This window comes from Capra hircus, chromosome 14, assembly GCF_001704415.2.
Source record: "Capra hircus breed San Clemente chromosome 14, ASM170441v1, whole genome shotgun sequence".
In the NCBI taxonomy this organism is placed as follows: Eukaryota; Metazoa; Chordata; class Mammalia; order Artiodactyla; family Bovidae; genus Capra; species Capra hircus.
This window is the reverse complement of record NC_030821.1, coordinates 58,466,406-58,491,897: the sequence shown is the minus strand read 5'-3', so window position 1 is coordinate 58,491,897 and position 25,492 is coordinate 58,466,406. Positions and strand designations below refer to the sequence as shown.

The following is a 25,492-nucleotide window of genomic DNA, read 5'->3' as shown; positions in this document are numbered from 1 at the left end:
TTATATTGGCAGGCAGATTCTTTACCACTGAGCCACTAGGGAAGCCTTCCCCTCCTCTTCTTGGGATTGCCCCCTTCTTGGTCCCTGACTGACTGCTGTATCAGAAGCCTTTGCCAGGCTTTTTTTTTTTTTTTCAGCTCCTGGAGAAACATTTGCTGCCTCGTGTGTTCTGCCTATAGCAAAGGGCCCAAGTGTGGGCACACGAACATATGGAGTCTTAAATGGAGCATCTGAGACCACCCTTCTTGGGAAAAGACTATAGCCTTTTGGTGGAGTGCAGAAGGTTGCTGAGTACTTGCCCAGGTGTGCCAGGCCCTTCAGGTTCTGGACGACTACAATTTCTTGAGGGTGGTGATAACATGCAAAGGATCAATGGGATAACAAAGTAATTACAGATGTGATGAGAGCATTGGAGACAAGGCATGGGGTTCTGGGAGAGAGAACCTTGTTTCAGGCTTATTTTAGGTGAAGTGACGGGGAAGGGCCTCTCCGAGGAGGTGGACTCCTCTCTGAAGCCTGAGAAGGGCCATGAAGTGGGGACAACCAGAGGACAAGCATTTCCGGCGGAGGGAGCAGCAGCGACAAAGGTGCTGAAGTGTTTCCACCTGGAAATGAACTGATTTCAGTGACAGCGGAAGAGAGCGCTTTATCTTTTAGCTATTTACCTTTCTCTAAGAGAGGGGTTCTCAGCCTCCAAGATCTAATGCCTGATGATCTGAGGTGGAGCCGATGTAATAAGAACAGAAAAAAAGTGCCCAATACATGTAACGAGCTTGAATCATCCTGAAACCACCACCCTCCCCATCCTGGTGGTTAAAAAACTATCTTCCACAAAACTGGTCCCTGGTGCCAAAATAGGCTGGGGACTACTGTTCTAAGAGGCTCTTTCTTGTGTGGAATAATTGGGCACATCTGCTCTTGATTCTGACATTAGGTGGATAAGTAGGGAAGCTGGGGCTTCCCTGGTGGCTCAGACCGTAAAGAATGTGCCTGCAATTTGGGAGACTGGGTATAATCCCTGGGTTGGAAAGATCCCCTGGAGAAGGAAATGGCAACCCACTTCAGTATTCCTGCCTGGAGAATTCCATGGACAGAGAAGCCTGGGAGGCTACAGTCCATGGGGTTGCAAAGGGTCGCATATGACTGAGTGACTAACACTTTCACAAGTAGAGGAGCTGACCATCAGAGATTATACCCTGGACTGGATAAAAAGGGCACTGTTTCTGTTTCATTGTGGTAGGTTGATTTTTATCTCAGGGAGCTGTTTTTCAGCCAGGAACCAAATATGGCTTTAATGTTAACATCTAACTAATAATAAAATACACGTACATATTTTTCCTTCTTTCCCCTTTGTTCTACCCAAGAGTATGAGCATCAGCTTATTTCAAAAGTAGGTGTGAAATAAAAGTGCATATGTCACTGGAAATCACGCGATTTTGAAGGGCTATAATCCTTCCCTAGAAAAAGCCTGTCAATCGAATTCATTTTACATCAGAGAAGCCATTTCTTTGCCTGTTTTTTGATAAGTTCAGAACATTTCAAAATAAGGTGGCATTTTCTTCTTTGTTAAAAGACAGAAAATGCAGAGCTTTGAGTTTCAAAGTGTGACAGTATTATTACTCACATGATTTCATTCTTTTCTGGAAAAAATTTCTTTTTCTTTTTCCTAAACAGTTATATTTCAAACACAGAGTTACTTTGACAATAACACAGTTAAAAATTTTTAAATTTTAGAAAATATTACCAAACATGTTAAAAGGAAATTTGTATCTAAATTAGAACAATGAATCTGTGCTAATCTTATTGCAGGATCTTTTTTAAGATACATGGCTATTGCGATTTTGGAGATATGGTGGAATCCACTTTTCACAACACTGTTGTTTTTGGCTGTTATACTAAATAGCAAAGAGGCAGAGGACACAGATATGTGGTTGTAAAATGTGGATGGTGGGCCAGGTAATCTGTCTTCGAAACTCTCCTCTGTCAGGAGTGGCTTATTTTCTTGGGCTCAAAGGATCTAAGCTATACACTCCGTAAACGAAAGGAAATGCACAGAAAGAAATGTGCCTGGAATACATCTGTTTTCACTCAGGGTGACAGATATCGGAGCCTCTGAAAAGTAGAATCCGGTGCAGGAACAGCTGATGCAGAGAGCTGATGGAGTTCCTCTTCTCATTCTTCTCTCCAGGAGATGTGACTTTCCTTGGCAATCTGTACTGGGAACTGGAATAATTTCTTTTGTGATTCTGCTTCAAAGCCTTTGCTTGTGGGAGGAAGCAGAAGACAGGAAATTTAGGAGCATAGAGGAAGCAGCTCAGGACGGTAGATAGTGAGGATCAGCATGCTTTTGCAGCATATCCTGCGGACCCTGGGGTACCACAAGCTTCTTCATGACTGTCTCCAGTTCCTCAAGTCTCCTTCTCTTAGTAACTCGTCATGATAATCCGCGATTATTCAGGAACTCCTGCTTAGATTATGGATGATTATGGGTCCCCTCGGCCCTTTCAGAGCTGACCTGTGGCAGCCAGGTGGGCCAGAGCACATGGACACCAGGTCATACTCTCCGGCTTCAATCTTGGCTTTGCTGCTTCCAAGCTTCACGATCTTCTTAACCTTTCTGTAAAATGGGAATAATAATAATATACCCATTATAGTGCCACAGAAAGACTCAGCAAGATAATCTCTGCCATAAAGAGCCACCAGTGAGCATATGATGCTAACCTGGTGAGGAGGCTCTTAAAATGCAATAAACCTACATCTCCTCCTATGAAAATACATACCTGTAATCAACAGAGAAAATCTGGTAATTAAAAAATAACTGATTAGGAAAAGAAAAGCTAAAGTCCACCTTCCAAAATACACAAGTTTAATGATTAGGCATATTTTTTTGCTCTTTGTTTCTATGCAATTATTTTCTAACACACAAAATAATTTTGTTTTATGATTTCTCATGGATCAATGGAACATTAAACTTTCTATTTTATTATACTCTATCAGCCTTATTACCGTGGCCACATGTTGTTCCACTGAGTAAACTGAAGCATAGTTTATCTGTAACAATAATAATAACTATCATAACCTGAGTACCATTTGAGTATCAGGCTCTAGGTGTTTTATGGACTTTTTCACAACTCTTTCAACAATCCTGGACGTTTGTGCTACACTCTCCAGTTTAGAAAGGGTCTTGAGGTTGCACAGTTTATGCTTGGCAGTGCCAGGGCTGAACAGGGTCTCGTCCTGAGCAGAAGTGGTCTGGTACTGAAGCTTGTCATCTTCCCATTGTACCAGGTTGTTCTAGGTTTCACGGCTATAACTAGCAAGGTGACATACACATTTGCATTAACTGTTTTTATAACATGACTTTTTCTTTTCTAAGGGCAGTTTTGGCAGGTCTTTTGGAAACAACATAATTATTACAATCAGAGGAAAGGGAGAGGACCCTCAAGGTCTGAAAACGGAGGATGTGGAGGAAACTGGTGGTCAGTGCTTTCTTAGGTTCACAGTTCTAACATGTGTCAGATACCATTCTTCCTTTCTCTCACGTCAGTTATCAGCTATCGCTATGCTATTATTGAGAGTCCCTTGGACAGCAAGGAGATCAAACCACTCAATCCTAAAGGAAATCAACTCTGAATATTCATTGGAAGGACTGATACTGAAGCTCCAATACGTTGGCCACCTGATGCAAAGAGTTGACTCACTGGAAAAGACCCTGATGCTGGGAAAGATTAAGGGCAGGAGGAGAAGGGGACAACAGAGGATGAGATGGTTGGATGGCATTACCAATTCAATGGACATGAGTTTGAGCAAACTCTGGGTGATAATGGAGGACAGAGGAGCCTAGTGTGTGGGAGACCATGGGGTCACAAAGAGCTGGACACAAATCAATGCCTGAACACCCACGCGTGTTATTATTATCAATAATCTCTCTTTTCCTCAAGACATCTTCAGATCATAATGTTCATGTCCCAGAAAAATTTATACTAGGAAGTATTATTTCCCACTGTAAGTTGGTTTTTCACTCAAATCAGCCAGTTGCAAGTTGAGTTGGGTTCTGTAAATGAGCTGACATATTTCTAGGTGACTCAATCTGGGAAACCAACACTGGGGACAAGAGAGATGATGCTGTCAAGTCAGCCACCACCAGCTGGGCCGTGGGCTTCCTACCGAGTTAGAGCTGGAGAAGGCAACGCAGTGTGAATGCCCTTAGAGAAAGAGCATCACTGGTGACCATCACACAATGCACACAGATAATTCCATCAGGCACAGAAGGCAGCTGCTCCTGGCCTGAAGAAAGAAAGGGACCATCATAAACTGTTCTAGAGATAATGTTCTCATTAGAGAAAACTATTCCTACTTTCATCTCCAGGGGGATGCTGTATTTCCAAAGCCACATATTTTCATCCTACCATTGCACCAAAAAAAAAAAAAAAAAAAAAAAAGAGTAAGCTGTGGATCTATTATTGAGTTAGGAATACAAATAATGGACTTTCCTGACAGCTCAGTTGGTAAAGAATCCACCTGCAATGCAGGAGACCCTGGTTCGATCCCTGGGTTGGGAAGATTCCCTGGAGAAGGGAAAGGCTACCCACTCCAGTATTCTGGCCTAGAAAATTCCATGGACTGTATAGTCCATGGTGTTGCAAAGAGTTGACATGACTGCATGACTTTCAAGTTTCATGTCAAAGAGAGGTAAACCTGAACAAAGGAGCTGCAGGTAGAAACAAAAAATTGCAGCTTAAAAATTCAGCAAATGAACATTGAACTCTCTGTGCATAATTAAAAATTATACTGCTTAGAAACCAATTACAAAAACAAATTGCACCTGAATCTTTTGTGTCCAATTATATGATTTAGTACAGCAGACTTAAAAAAAAATCACTGCTTATTGTTATCCATGCATCAAATGTTAATCCCCCCCAATGGTATTTTTAAGGGTCCATTTTTATTGTTGCAGAGAAATAATGAAGGCTGTTGTAATTAACTTTCTCATGACTCAAAAACTCTGAGTAATGTAAGCACCTGCTGATATATGAGACACAGAATACATAGTGTCTTTAAAAATACTTTCAATTTGAAATAATTTGATAATCAGTGGTAAATGAAAGCAAGTGCCTAGGAAGAAAATTTCTGGAACCATTGTGGGCAAAACTAAGTACAACTCACAACTGTTAAACTTCTGTTCACAGTGTTTTTTGGAAGGAGGTTCACAACTCAAGCTAATTCATGATAATGCTGGTAAATATAAATTAAAGTGTATGTGTGTGTGTGTGTATATATGTTAGTCACTCAGTTGTGTCTGATTCTTTGCAACCCCATAGGCTGTAGCCTACCACAGTCCTCTGTCCATGGCATTCTCCAGGCAAGAATACTGGAGTGGGTAGCCATTCCCTTCTCCAGGGGATCTTCCCAACCCAGGGATCAAATCAAGGTGTCCTGTATTGCAGGTGGATTCTTTACCATCTGAGCTACCAGGGATGCCCCATTAAAGTGTAAGAACTATGTGCTAAGTCATTTTAGTTGTATCCGACTCTTTGCAACCTATGGATTGTAGCCTGCCAGGCTCCTCTGTCCATGGGATTTCCCACGCAAGAATACTGGAGTGCGTGGCCATTTCCTTCCCCAGGGGATCTTCACGACCCAGGGACTGAACCCATGTCTCTTATGTCTCTTGCATTGGCAGGCAGATTCTTTACCACTAGTACCACCTGGGAAGATTGCAATACTTAAGGTCACAACACCTATTTTACTAGCTTCATTTGGAGGACCAAGGTAGCTTATATCTCCGTGACAACCATTCAGGTAAAAATGTACTGATGAGATCAGAAACTCTAAGAGTTGGCAAGATTTCTCCTTTTCCCTCATTGCCCTCCAATGCAGGTATCAATTCTATGACATTTCTGTAATTTTCCTTGGAGAAAAAAATCTGGCAACATATTAATTTTGAATCAGGCTGAGGATATTGTATTGTTTTGTCAAAATGACTGTTGAATTTTTAAATTTGATTTTTCCCAGAGAAAAGATGCTGAAATCTAGGCTTTGCTTGCAGTCAACATTTCCAGTCAAATCGATGGGGAATGAAGCACACTGGTTGTGTGATGTCTCATCATTTGACGTCTAGATGGTCTTAGGAGGGAGTTGGAGGCCTATTGGTTGACAGTGAGATGTTACTGAATAGAGTTACTAGGAAACAGAAGATGTGAGTTCTAGTTTCAGCCCTGTTGCTCATCTGTTGAGGGATTTTGGGTATCAGTTGGCATTGTTTAAGCCTTATTTGTTTTGTCCTTAAAGACCACAGTGGTCTGTTTCAGTGAATAATGTTTCAGAATGGGTGGCATGTGACTGTTTTTAAAAATGGTGCAGGTTGGGATCAAATATGTGTATTTTTACACAACTCATAATATCAGTCTTTTAATTCTTATACAGTGGACAGTGCTTTGTTGTAGGGTGAAATGTGGACAAGAGGTCTCTGACGGACAAAGTCATGAATGTGGAGTGAGCATCTTTAGAAGGAAGTGAACTCCCTCTGGGAGGCTGAGGGTCTGGGCACCTGGATGCTACAAACGGCTATTTCATTCTTCCCTATGACCCTGCCTGGACTTGCTGTGGTGCCTGGTACCTAGAGCAGTGTTAGTAAGGATCTGTTCAACAAGTGGACCAATATGGCATGATGTTTTCTGTGATGTGTTTGATCATCTGGGGACCCCAGGCCCCTCCAGATCCCCCCAGTTTGCACTTGTTCTAGGACATTGGGTTTTCTGAGCCTGTACCTTGCCTTGGCCAGACATGCTTTTTGTGTTGTCTTTCCTTTTATCTACAGGTTACTACTGGAAGTTATGGGAAGGCTTTTATTTGATTTTATAGGTGGTCAAGCACATGTGGTTTCTGTTCTTAACTCTCTCACTGGACCTGGGACCAAGGATAAATCATTTAACCTGGCAGCAATGCAACTTTCTCATCTTAACAATGGAAATGTGCTAAATGGTCTTTGCACTCAGAACTTCTAGCTCTTATATCTTGCCACTGTGAGAAATTCCCCTAAATCATTCCTGTCCCATCACAGTGTTTGATTACTTAAGTTCAATGACATGGAAATGAAAGACCATGTTTCTTTTTTGCTTTAACAATAACTAATGACTCTTTGGGACTTCCTAGGTGGTTCAGTGGTAAAGAAGCCACTTGCCAATGCAGGAGACACAGGTTCAATCCCTGGGTTGGGAAGATCTCCTGGAGAAGGAAATGGCAACTAGCTTCAGCATACTTGCCTGGAGAATCCCATGGACAGAGAAGCTTGGCAGGCTATAGTCCATGGGGTTGGAAAGAGTTGGACACGGCTGAGTCACTGACCAGCAACAAAACAACAACAACAATAACAACAACAACAACTCTGTGATACTTTCTGAAAGCCCGAAAGAAATACCATGGGGATAATATTTGGGGTTTTCTCTTACTCGAAAGCTGGTTTTCTCACTCTACGTCATCAGTCATTGAGATTCTAGGAAAGGTGACAGGCAGACGCTCATTTAGGAGCACGGGGGACATTGTGACAAAGAATCTTCTCAATAGCCTCCTTCTGGCTTGTGCTTGTGGGAGGGGAGGCAGGCAGCTGGAAGCCCCTGAGTGCGGCATTAATCCCATGCTGAGCCCACACTGTAGAAACAAGAGGGTGCTGGGTGGATGAAAGTGTAGCTGAAAGCCAGGCTCTTAGCCCATTTATCCGCTGGGAACTGGGGGTGTCCTGGGAGCATCCCGTAGCCACATCAGAATAAAGAGAGTGGCAGCTCGGCATACATAGACAAAGGCATCTAATTTTAGTGTTTTGACCTTGGGTGGCCTGGAGGGGTCTCGGAGTTCTCATGTACCCAGAAGACCAACAGGGTGGCTGATGTTGAAGCTCTAGGTGAGTACCCAAGAGGCTTGCATAGAGAGTGTCATGACCCACTATCAAGGGCTGCAGGGCACATGGAATGGGATGCCCAGTGCCCATGAGAACCAATGCAGGGCAGTGTCAGCACCAGAAGGATGTCAGACTGACAAAGAGAGCCCAACCTTGATATACCCAGGGGTGGGGGCTGGGGGAGGGGGTGCAGGAGCAGATGTGAGGAGTGTGAGCGTTTATCAGAATCTGTATCCTCTCTCCACTCCTATGGAGGTCAGCAAGGGCCCAGACAGCACAGCCAGGCCTACTGATCCCCAGACCTAAGCCCATGGCCACCATTGCCCAGAAGCGCATACTTCTCCCCAGCCAGGTGTCCTTGGGGCAGGACAAACTGGAGAAGGAAGGAGGTCCTGGGAAACCTTGTATTTGTTGTTGTTTCGTCACTCAATTGTGTCTGACTCTTTGCAACCCTATTCTGCAGTTTGCCAGGCTTCTCTGTCCATGGGATTCTCCAGGCAAGAACACTGGAGAGGGTTGCCATGCCCTCCTCCAGGGAATCTTCTGGGCCCAGGGATTGAACCTGGGTCTTCTGCATTGGCAGGTGGATTCTCTACTGCTGAGCCACCTGGGATGTCTTAAGGCACCGCTATTGTGTGAAACGGCAGGTTTACCAGGCCTTTCCCCTGCTCGCCATTGAGTGGGTTAATGGAGCGGATGGAGAGTAAGAAAGATCAACAACAGAAAATGAACATGACAGATGCTGGTTGCTCACCTCAGTGGAAGGGAGCTCAGTTCAGTCCAAGCACAGAAGGGCACCGAGGGGCAGCCAGCTCACCCTTCCCTGTCCCACCCAGAGTCTGGGCAGTGTCTTCCTCTGGCCCAGCCCCCATCCAAGCCGGGAAGGGCATAAGTCACCGTGCTTCTGGGGCCAGCAGTGCACAGAGCCGGTGGGGGCTGTGTGTGAAAACAGGCTTCTGTATTCCCGTCACGTGTCCAGTAAGGCCCCCCCATTTGAGAAGTTGTTTTCTGTAAAGTTGCACAAAATAAGAGAAAAAGGCTGCCCTTGGGCTTACTGTTTTCTGTTTTGGATATGCAGCAGATGGTCAGATACTAACGTTCATGCAGATTTCCCTGCATGGAAATGGAAGAGGGTGACAGATCCACAACCAGTAAGAATCTTTATTAAAAAAAAAATTCTAAAACATAATTAATGAAACAGAAAGGGTCACTTTGATCCTTGTCACAACTACTATGCCAGGAACTGGCCTTGGAGATCTCACGTAGGGGGAGAGACGCAAGGAGGGGAAAGAAAGCAGCTTTTGAAATTCCCCAGTGCTGGAATATGTCCTTGGCACAGCCTAGTGTTCTCACAATAAAAAGAATAACCGTCCTCCTCTTTTTCCCCTGAGGCAAAACAGATGCCGTCTCAGTGACGAGATGCTCACTCTTGAGCCCAGCAGCAATCTCTTCCCAGGCCAGACATCCTGCGAGATGGGGACAGTGCACCCCAAGGCAGCTGGCTGGCCTTGGAGTGCCTGGGGGTGGGGTGGAGAGGGGGATGGAGGGAGAGAGACGCTGGTTCATCCTCCTCCCTCCCCACCTGACCCCATGTAATAAAACTGGACACGGGGACACGGCGTTTGGAGTGGGGTTCTCAGAGGGAAAAGGAAAAGCCAGAAGGGCACAAGTGTGCAGCTGAGTCTAGCTCATCCTGGGGAATCCATCCTTCTCCTTTGACGGCTCAGAGGTTGAGCAGGATCGCTCCAGGCATGAAGTGCATAAAGGTATCTTAATTCTGTCACCTCTCCTCCCAGCAGTCACCTCCTTGAATCTTCTGCTCCCTACACCCCAGTGTTGAAGACTTCTCTGCATTAGGAATCCATGCTAAGTAGCGTTGACATCTAAACACTCCCATGTGTGAAACAGATCACGAGTGGGAAGCTGCTGTATAGCACAGGGAGCTCAGCTCAGTGCTCATGCTGACCTAGAGGGGCGGGAAATGAGAGGCGAAGGAGGCTCAAGAGGGAGGGGATATATGTCTACACTTACGGCTGATTCGAGTTGTTGGATGGCAGAAAAATATCACAACATTGTAAAGCAATTATCCTGCAATTAAAGAAAAAGGAATACATACTGAGAAATTGAAGAGCTGGTTTGACAGATTAGATATCGAGGATATTTTGGTTCAATTGGAGGATTCTCAGGAGAGCAGCCATAGCCCCAGGGCATGGGTCCTGGGCTTGGGGACAGGGGACAGGTCTGTGCAGTCCCTGTGATTTGCAATCAGGGTGGGTTGGACTGGAGGAGACCCCATCTCTGAGGATCACCCTTGCTACAGTCTGGAATGGTCTAAGAGGGGTGGAAGGTACATAGGGAGTGGGGTCATGTGGCTCCCAGGGCCTCTAACACGTCCGAGAAGGTGAATCTGCACCAAACTGTAAACAATGAGGAATATGTTCCTTCTTCGCTTTTCCACAGAAACCAGAATCATGACAGGAGACCTTGTGCAGAAAATGCCACTGTCTCCCCGTAGGCAGGTCACCCGCATAACCTCCAGAGTCAGATTCCTGCACCTCCACACTACTCACATTTGGGCTGGGATGCTTCTTCATTGTTGGCTGCCCTGTGCAACACACGATGTTTAGAAGTTCCCCAGGCCTGTACTGTGGACGGTGACTGTAGTCATGAAATTAAAAGATGCTTGCTCCTTGGAAGAAAAGCTATGACAAACCTGGACAGTGAATTATTAACAAAAAGGAGAGACATCACTTTGCCGACAAAGGTCCATATAGCCAAAGCTATGGTTTTTCCAGTAGTCACATATGGATATGAGAGTTGGACCATAAAGAAGGCTGAGCGCCGAAGAATTGGGGCTGTCAGACTGTGGTGCTGGAGAAGATTCTCAAGAGTCTCTTGGACTGCAAGGAGATCAGATCCATCAGTCCTAAAGGGAATCAACCCTGAATATTCATTGGAAGGATTGATGCTGAAGCTGAAGATTGAGGGCAGGAGGAGAAGGGGACGACAGAGGATGAGATGGTTGGATGGCATCACCAACTCAATGGACATGAGTTTGAGCAAGCTCCAGGAGATAGTGCGGGATGGAAGCCTGGTGTGCTGCGGTCCATGGGGTCGCAGAGAATCGGACATGACTGAGTGAACAGCAACAAAACCACAGATCTCTACCCACTAGATACGGTGTTTGCCTTCAACCAGTCCCGCCCCCAATGTTGCCAAATGTCCCCCTGGCTGAGAACACTGCTGGAGTCACACGACGACTCAAACAGCTCAGTCCTTAACCTCTTAGGTGCTCGGTTTCCCCATCTGGGCATCGCAGGACTGCATGAGGCTCACAGAACACACCGCAGGCTTAGCGTTGGCGCCAGGCACGCAGGGTGCTCAGTGAAGTTTCGCTGGGACCCACGGGGGCAGCGTGAGGATTTCAGACACTGCTGTCTCTGTCTGCTGGGGCAGTTTCACTTGTGACCCTGGAGAAGGGAAATAGGGAATCCCTGGGCTCGAGGTCCATGGGCTTCACAAAGTCCAGGAGTGTTTTCTGAGGACCAGGGCGCCGAATCCACGCCTTCCCCCTTCACATCCCGACAGTGACGTGTGCCTCAAATAGCACCACCGCCAGGGCCAGGAAACGCTCAGTTTCTAGATCGCCAGGCAAAACCTCTACTCAAAAGAAAAAGAGGAAAGAAATGCTCCAGGAAACTTAATTAGAGGTCATATCATGTGATAGAGAATGTGTCAATTCTGGAGAAAACTTTTTTAATGGAATGTGAATAGTCATGCGCTCTGAACGGAGCACAGGTTTCCATTGTTGTGATGACTCATCTCCGAGGTTTGTTCTTTTCCTGAGCAAGGCTGTCACACTGAGAGGCCCTGAGACATGCAGATGGAGGTGCCAAGCCTTTGACACTGGGTGCAAGGCGCCTCCAAGTGCAAGGAAATTAACCTCACACCCGTCACAGAAATGAATCTGCATACCGTGAGGTCTTCATGGAGTGGTTTATTACTCATGGGGTTAACTTCAGACTGTTCAACCTTTAGGCCTTCCCAGTGGGTAAAGAATCTGTTTGCAATGCAGGAGATGAAGGCAGATGCAAGTTTGATCCCTGGGTTGGGAAGATCCCCTGGAGGAGGGCAAGGCTACCCATTCCAGTATTCTTACCTAGAGAATCCCATGGACAGAGAAGCCTGGCAGGCTACAGTCATGGGATGGCAAAGAGTTGGGCATGACTGAAGCAACTAGGCACACGCACATGTTCAACCTTTAAGATAACATTTCAGCTGAGAGATGAGAATACACAGGAGACAGAGGAGCATCTCTGCAAAGAAAGAGCTCAGGTGTGGCCCAGATGTGAGAGGGTGACTAGGTGACCGTGAGGAGCTCAGGAAAGGTGACCCATTAAGTCTCTGGGTTTCTGGGGAAGTGGCAGTGCAGGGAATCCTGTAGAAAGTTGCTTCGAGAGTGCTGGCATGACCTGGGTTGTTTCCCTTCTTGTCCTCAAAGATAAGCAGGGGCCCACAGTGGGGCTGTCCCTATACCCTGCGGGGCTCGGTGACCTTGGCAGCTGCTGGGAGCAAGGCAACCAACTGACTAAGGGTTTGCTTGATTGATTCGTGTAGGGATTATTCTGCACATTTCCCCACTTTGGCCTCAGATAGGCTAAGTGTTGCTCCCAGGCTGCCCATCCTGTGTGTGTGTGTGTGTGTGTGTGTGTGTGTGTGTGTGTGTGTGTGTGTGTGTGTGTGTGTGTGTGTGTGCGCGGGCATGCGCATACGCTCAGTTGCTCAATTGTGTCCGACTCTTTTCAACCCCATGGACTGTAGCCCACCAGGCTCCTCTGTTCATGGGATTTCCCAGGCAAGAATACTGGAGTGAGTTGCCATTTTCGTCCTTCAGGCGAGCTTCCCCACCCAGGGATCAAACATCTGCTGTGTCTCCTGCATTGCAGGCGGATTCTCTACCTGCTGAAGCCCTGCCTGTCCTGTGGGTTAAGAGGAAGAGCCGGTCACTTGGAATTGACCTCCTGCCTTACCCAGCAGGTGAATTGCTGTCAGCTGTGGAGCAGTGACAGAGCTGTGGGCCCTCTGCTCTGAGGACACATCCGCCCCGCCCTTGGCCTCCCCCTGCCCTATGAGCCTCACACCTCCTGTACTCCTGGGGCTCCAAGGAGCGCTCCTCTCCTCTGCACAATTTCTTCTCCTCTGTCTAGACACATTCCTCACGTCCAGGCAGAGGCCAGATTCCCCAGGAAGGCTTTGTGAACCACGCCAGTCTAGGATGACTTCCTCCTTCTGACGGCCTGCTCGTTCTGTGCACGTTTACCACAAACCTGCCTTTATCGGGGTTATCAGAAATCACATTTCTCTCGTCTTACATCTTTCATGTAGGATGCAAGTACTGTGCTGTACCCTTTCTTAGATGCTCCTGGACCAGAGCAGCATATGGAAGGGGCTCAGTGTTGGCTGTTTTGTAAAATGGCCTTTCTCCTGCTCTAATCACCCCAAGACCAGGTCTCAGAAAATCAGGGAGACCTCTAGGTTCTACAGCCTACTGAAATGATTTAAAATAGCCAATCCAGAGCCTGCTTATTCTGCCTCATCTGTTTCTCCCTGTGGAAACCATGATAAAGGCGTTGGTCCAATTTCCCTCTCCGTCTCGCTGCCTCCTACCTCTCTGGGTGACCCCCCCCCCCATAGCATGGTGATCCCTCCTCTTGGGATATGTGAGTATAACACACTATCTTCTCTTTTTTTGCATTTATTAAAAGTAGTTTGCTTAATGGTGAAGAAAGGGAGACAAAAATGATCTTATCACCATTGCAAAATGACAGATGAACTTCTTACTTTCCTTGGTACTTTTCTACAGACTCCCCTCCCTGGCCCCCATATCAGGACTCTTTCAAGACTGATGGAATGCACACTCATGTATCCCTAGTCAAGAAACTTAGTCACATCTGGAAACACAGACTTGGTGATTGTGAGGTTAAAAAAAGAAAATTAGTTTTTCAAACAAGATGATAACTTGCAGTGTTTTCTTGATCTAACGTCTCTTAGTCCGTACCTCATATTACCTCACAGATAAATTAGGAAACAAACACCACCTCCTATTTTACAAAGGAACGCACTGTCTTCCTGATGGCAGTCATGTCTATTTGATTTGCTATGCCTGAACAATGGTAAAAACCTGAGCTTTGGAACAGTGCAGAGTTCCTGACCCAGAAAGAAAGCTGAGAATGGAGGAACCAACACAGCTCCTCGCTGGGCACTTGACTCACACCAAGCATGGCTGCCAGGGCTTCCTATGGGCTAGTTCCGTCAGCTTTCTCCCGACTCCTGCGTGAAGAAGGACACTTCTTTTATGTTGTCCTCTGATTGCTTCAATTTTCATTGTTGCAGTTGGAAGCAAAATCATAATCAAGAGTGAGGATGCAGGAGGAGATGATGGAAGTTTGAGGAGAAATGAAAACAAGTAAAATGAACTTTTAGAAGAGTAGAAAACAAAAGGCTACTGACGTGTAGCATGGTAGCGAGAGAGCATTAGGAGAGTGAGGTTTATGCTCGTGAATTCAAGGTGATACTCACCAAGGTAGTTATGTGGATTTTTTTTTAATTTAATTTTAAAAAATTTATTTTGTATTGGGGTAAATTAAATTAATTGTATATCCAATGAAGAGAAAATGTTGTGATGGTTTCAGGTGGACAGTGAAGGGACTCAGCCATACCTATATGTGTCTCCACTCTCCCCAAAAGTCCCTTCTCACCCAGGCTGCCACATAACACTGAGCAGAGTTCCCTGAGTTGTACAATAGGTCCTTGTTGGTTATCCATTCTAAATACAGTGGTGTGTACATGTCCATCCCAAACTCCCAACTATCCCTTCCTCCTGGCAACCATAATACAGATGCTTTTCAAATGAGTAAAGTGGCTGGGATCCGAGAAGGTAAGTAATCTTCTTAGTGTGACACACTAGGAGTGAAAGAGAAGCCAGAAAAGATGGTCCACGTTTTCTGAAAGGCAGGAGGGTGGTGGGGATGGCTGTGGGCTGACTTCAAATTGCAGTTTTTTATCAAATTTTTATGAGAAGAATAGAAATCACTGTAGCATCTCCCAGTGGTGGCTGCAGATAAGCTGTCTGGTTTCTGCACATGAAAGGGCTCTGCCCCCGGAATTTTTTTTTTTTTTTTTAAATAAACAGTAGTGAAAACAGATGGATTGCCTGCTGCTGCTGTTGCCAAGTTTCTTCATGTGAGTTGTGAGTTCTTCATGTGAATTCTTCAGTCGTGTCCGACTCTGTGCGACCCCATAGATGGCAGCCCACCAGGCTCCCCCATCCCTGGGATTCTCCAGGCAAGAACACTGGAGTGGGTTGCCGTTTCTTTCTCCAATGCACGAAAGTGAAAAGTGAAAGTGAAATCATTTAGTCGTGTCTGACTTTGCGACCCCATGGACTGCAGCCTACCAGGCTCCTCCATCCATGGAATTTTCCAGGCAAGAGTATTGGAGTAGAGTGCCATTGCCTTCTCCGGGATTGCCTGAACTCCCATCAAAAATCTTCTTCTTATTAACTGAGGCCAAGGCTAAGTTTCACAAACCTTTACCCATCTCAGACTCCTGTTCTCTGAGCCCAGACACCTCAGGAGATAACTCCAAGGACTGAATCACAGCCAGTTGTTTCCTGAGCAAGTTTCATATTGTTTCTCTGACTTCTGTTGCTTCAGAGCTCCACAGAGTGAGGACCACAGATCCGCTCTGTGGTTCAAAGTCCTCTACTAGACCTTCTCAGCTAGAGGAACCCAAGAGCTAACCTTCCCCTGGAGTGAACTCCACAAAGTCTAGCTTTTCTTTGTTATTTGTAAGTCGTGGCATGAACATTTTTATGAGAGCTAAATATAAAACATGCAGAATTAACAATTTTGAGATTACTTCAGACTCTACCCTTAGGCTCTCAGAATAAAGTCTGAGAAGCAAAAGACCAAATTAAAGTACTAAACCTTGGAATCTGCTCTCACATGTCACTCAATTATCCTTGGAAATTGGTTTCATCCTAACATTCTCTGTAAAAACATTTTCTTTTTTTTTCCCGTAGATCACCAAGAACGTGGAATCCATTTTGTGGAGACAGATACTTTTAATCAAAAACTGTAAGGCACTTTGAGTGATCAGATAACTGATAGCAATTCTCTGAATAGATTTTGGACATGACGTTTTAAAAGCCTAATAAGAGGCTTGAATTAAACTATTTTCTACTTCTTCGTCATTGTAGTTGAGTCTCTAACTCTATGTAAGCTGTCACTGTAATAAAATTCTCCCTAAATGATTAGAATACTTGGTTGATTCCAAATGACTAATTATTATCATTGTTATTCAAGAGCATAAAGGATTTTCTGCCTTAAAAATAAGCCATTGCTAAGTTTATAGTTCAGATGGCATGGCTCACAGTCATTAAGAAGCAGGTGAGCACAAGAGATAAATCACTTGTTAAAAAGAAACTATTTTTGCCTTTATCTTGGCTTCATCTGGTTCAGTTCAGTTCAGTTCATTTCAGTCTCTCAGTCATGTCTGACTCTGCAACACCATGAATCGCAGCACAGCCAGGCCTCCTTGTCCATCACCAACTCCCGGAGTTCACTCAGACTCATGTCCATGTAGTCAGTGATGCCATCCAGCCATCTCATCCTCTGTTGTCCCCTTCTCCTCCTGCCCCCAATCCCTCCCAGCATCAGAGTCCTTTCCAATGAGTCGACTCTTCACAAAGGGTGGTCAAAGTTTTGGAGTTTCAGCGTTAGCATCAGTCCTTCCAATGAACACCCAGGACTGATCTCCTTTAGAATGGACTGGTTGGATCTCCTTGCAGTCCAAGGGACTCTCAAGAGTCTTCTCCAACACCACAGTTCAAAAGCATCAATTCTTCGGCACTCAGCCTTCTTCACAGTCCAACTCTCACATCCATACATGACCACTAGAAAAACCATAGCCTTGACTAGATGGACCTTTGTGGGCAAAGTAATGTCTCTGCTTTTCAATATGCTATCTAGGTTGGTCATAACTTTCCTTCCAAGGAGTAATTGTCTTTTAATTTCATGGCTGCAGTCACCATCTGCAGTGATTTTGGAGCCCAGAAAAATAAAGTCAGCCACTGTTTCCACTGTTTCCCCATCTATTTCCCATGAAGTGATGGTTGCATGTTAGTGGTTGAGTTGCAAGTGGAAGTTGGGCTTAATTTCAGTTACCAGTTCAATTGGCCAAGCCATTAGGCTGGTATTTTGAAGCCTGCATGTCAGAAAGTACAGTCATCACCCATAAGAACAGTGTGACTTCCAAGTCCAAAATGATGAAGATTCTGTGATATTGACTGGGTGCTGTGGAGGAGGGCAGATTAAGTCAGCAGGTTTCTGCCTCCTCACAGCTGCCTGAGTCTTTGGGAAGATGTTATTTGAATGGATTTATACTTTTAAATGTCTTCGATTATTTTTATGAGGTTGGCTTGGCAAATAGGTTTTTGTTTGTTTCTTTTCTCCCCTCTGGGTAAAGATTTTTATAGTCTTTGAATCATTCTGTTTTGGGATTGTTGTCTTTGTTAGGAGAGAGAAAGTTCATAGATAATAGGTACCCTAAACATTTTCTCCATTCTAAATTGGCATTTTGTTGTAATTTTGTGTTTTGTATTGAGCCTTAAGTGACAGTGCTATTACGTAAGTTAGTAAGTGTTAAACAGTGATCAAGAACTAAGATTCAAACTCAACAAGACAGAATTGTTATGTGAAATTCAAGTCATAGCTATTTTCCATCTCAATACCCATCTCCTGGTAAGAGATGATAAAGCACATGAAATGTTTCAGCAATCCAGGAGACTATACTTCTCACCTCTTATTTTTTATAGGGCTGTTTTATTTATAAGTAATCAAAGGAGACTGCCTATTATCACGGGGAGGTATGAATAGATTATCAAATCTTTTTTGGAGTATAAACTTGGAACGAATAATGAGGTATCCGCTGGTATAGAGATGTGTATTTGAGAAAGAAAAATGTAAAGGAGAATGATTTCTAGTTAGAAAAGTTACTACTTACCCAACAAAAAAGAGATGAGTCATCCAAGATCATCTCACACTTGATTTCTATTGTTTTGCACACAAATCCAGGGAAGCAGATGGAATTTATACAATGAGGAAAGCAGACAGAGGAAGTGGATCGGAATGGTGACCACAGCTGCAGTCCGGCAGTGAGTTCCGGCAGATCCCAACAGAAGGTGCTGAACTCCTTGGACTAGATTAAGAGAAGAGAAAACTGCTTTGGAGTCTCAGAAAACCTGGCTTTGAATGTGGGCGCTGCTATTTGTGAATTATATAAATTTGAGCAAGTTACTTCTTTGGAGACTCAGTTACTTCATCTATGAACTGGGCACAAGATTTTTGTGAATTTTTGGAGAATCAAATTAAGTATTAATAAATACTTATTTATTAATTAATTTATTAATTTATTATTAATTTATTAATAATAAACAAAATAAATTAAGTATTAATAAAGCCCATTTGTGATGGGCTTTCCAGGTGGCACTGGTGTTAAAGAACCTGCCTGCCAAGGCAGAAGATGTAAGAGACGTGGGTTTGATCCCTGGGTCAGGAAGATTCCCTGGAGGAAGACATGGAAACCCATTCCAATATTCTTGTCTGGAGAATCCCATGGACAGAGGAGCCTGGCAGACTATGGCCCATAGGGTGGCAAAGAGTCAGACATGAATAAAGTCACAGAGCACAGCACACACTCAGTGTCTATGACACCCACACCTCGGTTCCTGACACCCATCGGGCTCACAGCCATCAGGGATGGTCATCGTACAACCACACCAGCTCCTGAGAAGCAAACCCTGACACCAACCCTGACCCTTGGTGCTGCCAGAGGAAAAGTGTCCCCTCACCTCCAAAACCAAACATCCCTAAGTTTTAAAACTTTCTTTACATTACTCAATCTAATAGTTATTTATAACTGATATTTGAGATATATAATTGAAATATTCCAAAATCTTAAATTATCTTGTTGGTAAAACACGACCGAGCGACTTCCCTTTTGCTTTTCACTTTCATGCATTGGAGAAGGAAATGGCAACCCACTCCAGTGTTCTTGCCTGGAGAATCCCAGGGACGGGGGAGCCTGGTGGGCTGCCATCTGTGGGATCACACAGAGGTGGACACGACTGAAGTGACTTAGCAGCAGCCGCAGCAGCGAAACAAAAAAAAACCAATAGTGAGATTAACAACAACAACAAAATAACAGGTGAGCACTAGCCTTTGGTTAGCTCTGGTGAACTTTATGGGGTATCAGTGAGATTGGACTTTAGTATTTAAAAAAAATTATTGTTGGAGTATAATTGCTTTTCATGGGGTCGCAAAGAGTCGGACACAACTGTGCGACTGAACTGAACTGAACTGATAATTGCTTTGCGCTGTTGTATTGGTTTCTGCTGCCCAGCTAAAGGAATCAGCCATATGTATACACGTGTGTGCTCAGTCACTCAGTCATGTCTGTCTCTTTGTGACCCCACAGACTGTAGCCTGCCAGGCTCCTCTGTTCATGGAATTCTCCAGGCAAGAATTCTGGAGGGCGCTGTCACGTCCTTCTCCAGGCATTTGTTCTGACTCAGAGATTGAACCCAGGTCTCCTGCATTGGCAGGTAGATTCTTTACCACTGAGCGGTATAGATAGCAGGGAATACTAACAAGAGAGTTCAGTGTGGCAGAATCTTATGCCTATCAAAGAAGCTCACAGAACAATTAACAAAAATGTATGCTTCAGCAGCTGCTTACTCCTTTACTGCCATAAATAATTTAGGGTTGCAGGGTTTGTCTCATTTGCCAGCGACATTTGTGCTTCCTGTTCTATTGATTACTGATAATTGTTCAATCCCTGGGTTGGGAAGATGCCCTGGAGAAGGGAAAGTCTACCCATTCCAGTATTCTGGTCTGGAGACTTCCACAGTCCATGGGGTGGAAAACAGTCGGACACGACTGAGCGACTTTTACTGTGTTAGTTATTAAGCAAATTAACTCCTTTTTTAAAAAGAAGCAAACTCACAACAGAAGCCAAGAAATCTTTTTTTTAGAACCTTCCTGGTGGTCCAGTGATTAAGATTCCATGCTTCCACTTCAGGGGGCCTGAGTTCCATCCCTGGTCAAGGGACTAAAAATCCCACAAGACACGTGATGCAGCCAAATATTAAAAAAAGAGAAATCATTTTTAGGTGCCTTTCAGTGACTCATGACCTCATCCCCTTACTCCCTGAGTCTGGATAACATTTCCCTATTAAAAGAGTTTGTGTTTCATGGGTGAGATGGAGAGCGATTGGAATCAGTGTCTGTCAAATAAATTGCTACTTAGGCAGAATGAAATCCCCCAGAATATTTCATCATCACAACCATTCCCAAAGTGGTCTGAGGTTACTGGGGGATCTTACTCTGGCATTTATGATCAAGACCAGAGGGCACAAAACCCCTCGGAGTCTGGGGTGATGCTTTCTGAATGTATATTCAGATACTTGTACTGAAGAGATTAATACAAAAAAGTCAATTGATTCTAAAAGAGATTATCATTCAAATGGTCTGTTAGAAAAGCTAAAGCAGCTTTGCTCCTCTCCAAGGAGGCTGAAAAGATAATTAGATAACGGAAGGGATGACGCTAAAGCTGAAACTCCAGTACTCTGGCCACCTCATGCGAAGAGCTGACTCATTGGAAAAAGACTCTGATGCTGGGAGGGACTGGGGGCAGGAGGAGAAGGGGACAACAGAGGATGAGATGGCTGGATGGCATCACCGACTCGATGGACGTGAGTCTGAGTGAACTCCGGGAGATGGTGATGGACAGGGAGGCCTGGCGCGCTGCGATTCCTGGGGTCGCAAAGAGTCGGATACCACTGAGCGAGCGACTGACTAACTGAAGACTACCACAGCATTCCTGGAGAGAAGAAAAGGCACAATGACTTCTAAAATTCACCGAAATAGAAGTCAGCACGGAGGGCTAGACCCTCATTAGTACTGAGTGGTGAGATGACTGTTAATGCCGACAAACTTAGGAGTTCGGGTAAGTTTTGTGCAGTTCCAGAATGTTCTTGGAATTATTCAGAGTCAGAAAGTGCCACATTTCATAGTTCCTTTTGTATTTCTAATGGGCGATACAATGCATTTTGCTAAAATATGCCTAAGTCCATCTGCATGTTTTAAAAGGCCGAATCAAAGGGCACGATTTAACATACGTTACTTGTCAGTGGTTGCTGCTGCCATCCTTAACAGCCAGGAAAGTGTTAGTCAATCAGCCGTGTCCCACTCTTTGCGACCGAATGGACTGTAACCTGCCGGGTTCCTCCGTCCATGGAATTCTCCAGGCAAGAATACTGGAGGGGGTTGCCATTCCTCCTCCAGGGGATCTTCCCCGCCCAGGGATCGAACCATGTCTCCTGCTTTGTAGGCCGACTGTTTACCGTCTGAGCCTCTAGGGAAGCCCTAACAGCCAGGAGTCAGACCCGAATAAAAGACATAGGAACCAGAAAAGGAGAGGTCAAAATTCCACCTTTCTGGCTTATCAAAGCCGGATGGGAGAAGGGGGGCTTGCGCTCTTTCCTTCTCTCTGAACAGATTCCGTGTCCAATATTACTCGCCCTCCCGTCCTCCTCTTTCAAGGTCCGAACGCTTCGGACTGTCCATCCTCTGAGTCCCTGGAGGGGGGCTGTCGGCTGGGAGCAAGTGCTCCCGGCATCTCTCGAAGACGGGCGGAGGCGGCCTGTGTCGCCCCCTAGCGGACGCCCCCCCCCCCCCCCCCCCGCCCCGTACCGGTGGCAACCCCGCCGGACTGTGTATGTTCCAGTTCAATTTTCATTCTGATTGACTCTGAGCAATGCTCAGTGTGGTCCACAGGAAATGGGAGTTTATTTTTGCACTATAAGCTGCTCTCTTAGTTCGATTGCATGGATTCCTTATTCCCTTCAAACGAAAATTCTCTGGTTCCCAGGTAAAACTCATTTTTACTTAGCCAAAATAAGTTAAAATAAGATAAGGCAAGATAGTAAATAAAATATGAAAAACATAAGTTAAAATTCTTTTGCTCATTTTAACCAGAGTTTTCATGTGTGTATGTGTGTGTGTATAAATGTAATATGACATTTTACTTTTTTACTGTATTTTACTTTTTTTAATGTCTAAATTAAAAAAAAAAAGTTTAAATACACATACTCCTAAATTTTGGGAGACTATGGTATCACCCCCGTATTCTTTATTCTTTTAAATATATTTATTAGTTGTGGCACTCAGTATCTTTGATCTTCATGACAGCCTTTGGGATTTTTAATTATGGCATGCGAACTCTTGGTTGTGGCATGTGAGATCTTAGTCCCCTGTTCAGGGATGGAACCCAGGCCGCTTGTATTGGGAGTGTGGAGTCTTAGCCTCTGGATCACCAGGGAAGCCCTTGGTTTCTGTATTTTCTTGCTCTGATTAAAATGCAATTCGAGTGACTTACAGCAAAGCAAGAGCCAGAGCTGAGCTGGTTGGAGCACAGACTTGTTGCTTCCTTGCAGAACGCAGGTCTCAGCACCTCTCTCGCTGTGCTGGCAAGCCTAATGAGATCATGAATTCACCGGGCCTGCTGAAGTGCTAACATGACCTCTCATTAAGCTGCGTGTGTACCCAGTCTCCATAAAAAGTATGGATCTTACAAGAGCTGAAACTGCACACAAGGGTTATATAAACCCTTGGGAAGACATGCTTCCTAACTGTACTATCATCAGAGTAACCCATCTGTCCCTTCTTACTTTTATTCTGTTTTGAATTCTAGCTGCTCTGTATCCGTTCTTTCTTATGTGGCTGCCTTGAAGCCGCCTGAGCTGTCTGGGGCTTTGTTCCTGAATCTTGTCTTCACTTTGCCCACCTGTAACTACTTTCACTTCTCCACAGGGCCTGACCTTATTTTAAATACATCAAATTCTCCCTTCCACACATAACAGAAAGGAACATCCTAACAGGGCTTCTCTTGTGGCTCAGTGGTGAAGAATCTGCCTGCCAATCCAGGAGACCATCCCTGGGTGAAGAAGATCCCATGGAGAAGGAAACGGCAACCCACTCCAGTGTTCTCCAGTGTTCAGCATATTGAAAAGCAGAGATATTACTTTGCCAACAAAGGTCCATCTAGTCAAAGCTATGGTTTTTCCAGTGGTCATGTATGGATGTGAGAGTTGGACTATAAAGAAAGCTGAGTGCCGAAGAATTGATGCTTTTGAACTGTGGTGTTGGAGAAGACTCTTGAGAGTCCCTTGGACTGCAAGGAGATGCAACCAATCCATTCTGAAGGAGATCAGTCCTGAATATTCATTGGAAGGACTGATGCTGAAGCTGAAACTCCAATACTTTGACCACTTGATGTGAAGAACTGACTCATTGGAAAAGACCCTGATGCTGGGAAAGATTGAAGGCGGGAGAAGGGGATGGCAGAGGATGAGATGATTGGATGGCATCACCGACTCTACGGACTTGAGTTTGAGTAAGCTCTGGGAGTTGGTAATAGACAGGGAGGCCTGGTGTGCTGCAGTCCATGAGGTTGCAAAGAGTCGGACACGACTGAATGACTGAACTGAACTGAACTAATGTCCTTGCCTGGAGAATCCCATGGACAGAGGAGAGTGGTGGGCTGCAGACCATGGGGTTACGAAAGTGTTGGACGTGACTTAGCAACTAAACAACAGCAACATCCTCAGTCAGTTCAGCGCTCAGCCTTCTTCACAGTCCAACTCTCGCATCCATACACGACCACTGGAAAAACCATAGCCTTGACTAAACGGACCTTTGTTGGCAAAGTAATGTCTCTGCTTTTGAATATGCTATCTAGGTTGGTCATAACTTTTCTTCCAAGGAGTAAGCGTCTTTTAATTTCATGGCTGCAGTCACCATCTGCAGTGATTTTGGAGCCCAGAAAAATAAAGTCAGCCACTGCTTCCACTGTTTCCCCATCTATATCCCATGAAGTGATGGGACCGTGCCGGGAGCCAGTGTGAGGAATCCCGCCCGCGACAAGTTCATGAGGAAGGAAGCTGACACACGCAAGGCGTGCTCAGACTTCAGGGGCCCCTCTGGAAATTCCTAAGCATGTACCCCAACAAAAATCTGCCGGCTTTTGTGCTCTGCTTTTCCACTCTTCTGACATTTTCCAGAAAAAGTCAATTCAGGGCTTTAGTCTTCTGCATTTGAAAGAGTGTTTCAATCCAAAAACCCCTCTGATGGCTTTCTAGCCTGCCTGCAGGACTCGTACAGCTGCGCATGTGATTGTTTGAGGCCTCCTGACCGCAGGAGGCACAGGAAGCTTAAAACATCCTAGGAATGTAGGGGCTTCTGAGGAGTCAAAATCTTTAGAATAGGACTGATTAAAAGTTTCATTTGTTGGGTCAATGCTTGCTGCCAAATTTTCATATCCTTTATTTTTAGATATAGTTGGTATATAGAAATGCAAGTAGTAGACCTGGTATTAGCAACATTAGATCTTTGAGTTAAGTACCTTCTTTGTTATATCCCTCTGCACCTTTGTTCTATAGAGATGTAACTTTAGCGCTTTAAGGAGATGCAGATTAAAGAAAAACACTTCAGGGGAAACAAAATTAACATTCATTAAGGAAGAGAGCCAAAAAGTGTTAACAAGCCTCTTGGCCAGAAGATAATGTAAATCACCTGAGACCTTTTGTATACAAAATGATGTACAGAAAGAGTCTGGGCTGCGAACGCTACATAATTTTGTGTTATCCATTGATCTCCATGTTTTATCAAAAGTATAAAAAGCCTTCTGAACAATAAAGGAGGGGGCCAGTTTCTCGGACCAGTTTCACGAACTAGTCTCTCGGCCTGGTTTCTTGGGACTCCGGCTCCCCCCGTGTCTCTCTCTCTCTCTCTTCTTCTCTCCCTTTCCCTCTCTCTGCTCTTTACCTTAATTTCAGGCTGAACCTCCACCTGGGGCGTGGAGGCTCGCCAGGTCTACTTACTTGCCCTGGCTGTTAAGACCCGCGCGAAAGGGAGCTTAAGGAGAGGCTCCCTTAGATATTCAAGCGGGCGCCGGTGGCCCTACGTAGATGGTGCAAATTCCTTGTCTGGAATTTTATTGGTCTTCCGTGTAAACCAAGCTATCCAGCCCTTTTCCTCCACTTAATCTTTCTACTACGCTATAGTTTCTTAATCTAATCTTATATCAATCAATAAACAAGTCTTTCCACGCCAACGCCGTCCACCCTTCGAATTCCCTGGATCCACCGGGGCTGGACCCCGGCAGGACTGGATGCCATGATCTTTGTTTTCTGAATGTTGAGCTTTAAGCCAACTTTTTCACTCTCCTCTTTTCACTTTCATCAAGAGGCTTTTGAGTTCCTCTTCACTTTCTGCCATAAGGATGGTGTCATCTACATATCTGAGGTTATTGATATTTCTCCCAGCAATCTTGATTCCAGCTTGTGCTTCTTCCAGCCCAGCGTTTCTCATGATGCACTCTGCATAGAAGTTAAATAAGCAGGGTGACAATATACAGCCTTGACGTACTCCTTTTCCTATTTGGAACCAGTCTGTTGTTCCATGTCCAGTTCTA

General features: G+C 44.9%; 1 pseudogene; it reads right to left on the bottom strand.

The window, feature by feature from the left end:
- Positions 1-25,492, bottom strand: part of LOC102187607 — a 171,143-nt pseudogene that overhangs the window by 5,061 nt on the left and 140,590 nt on the right.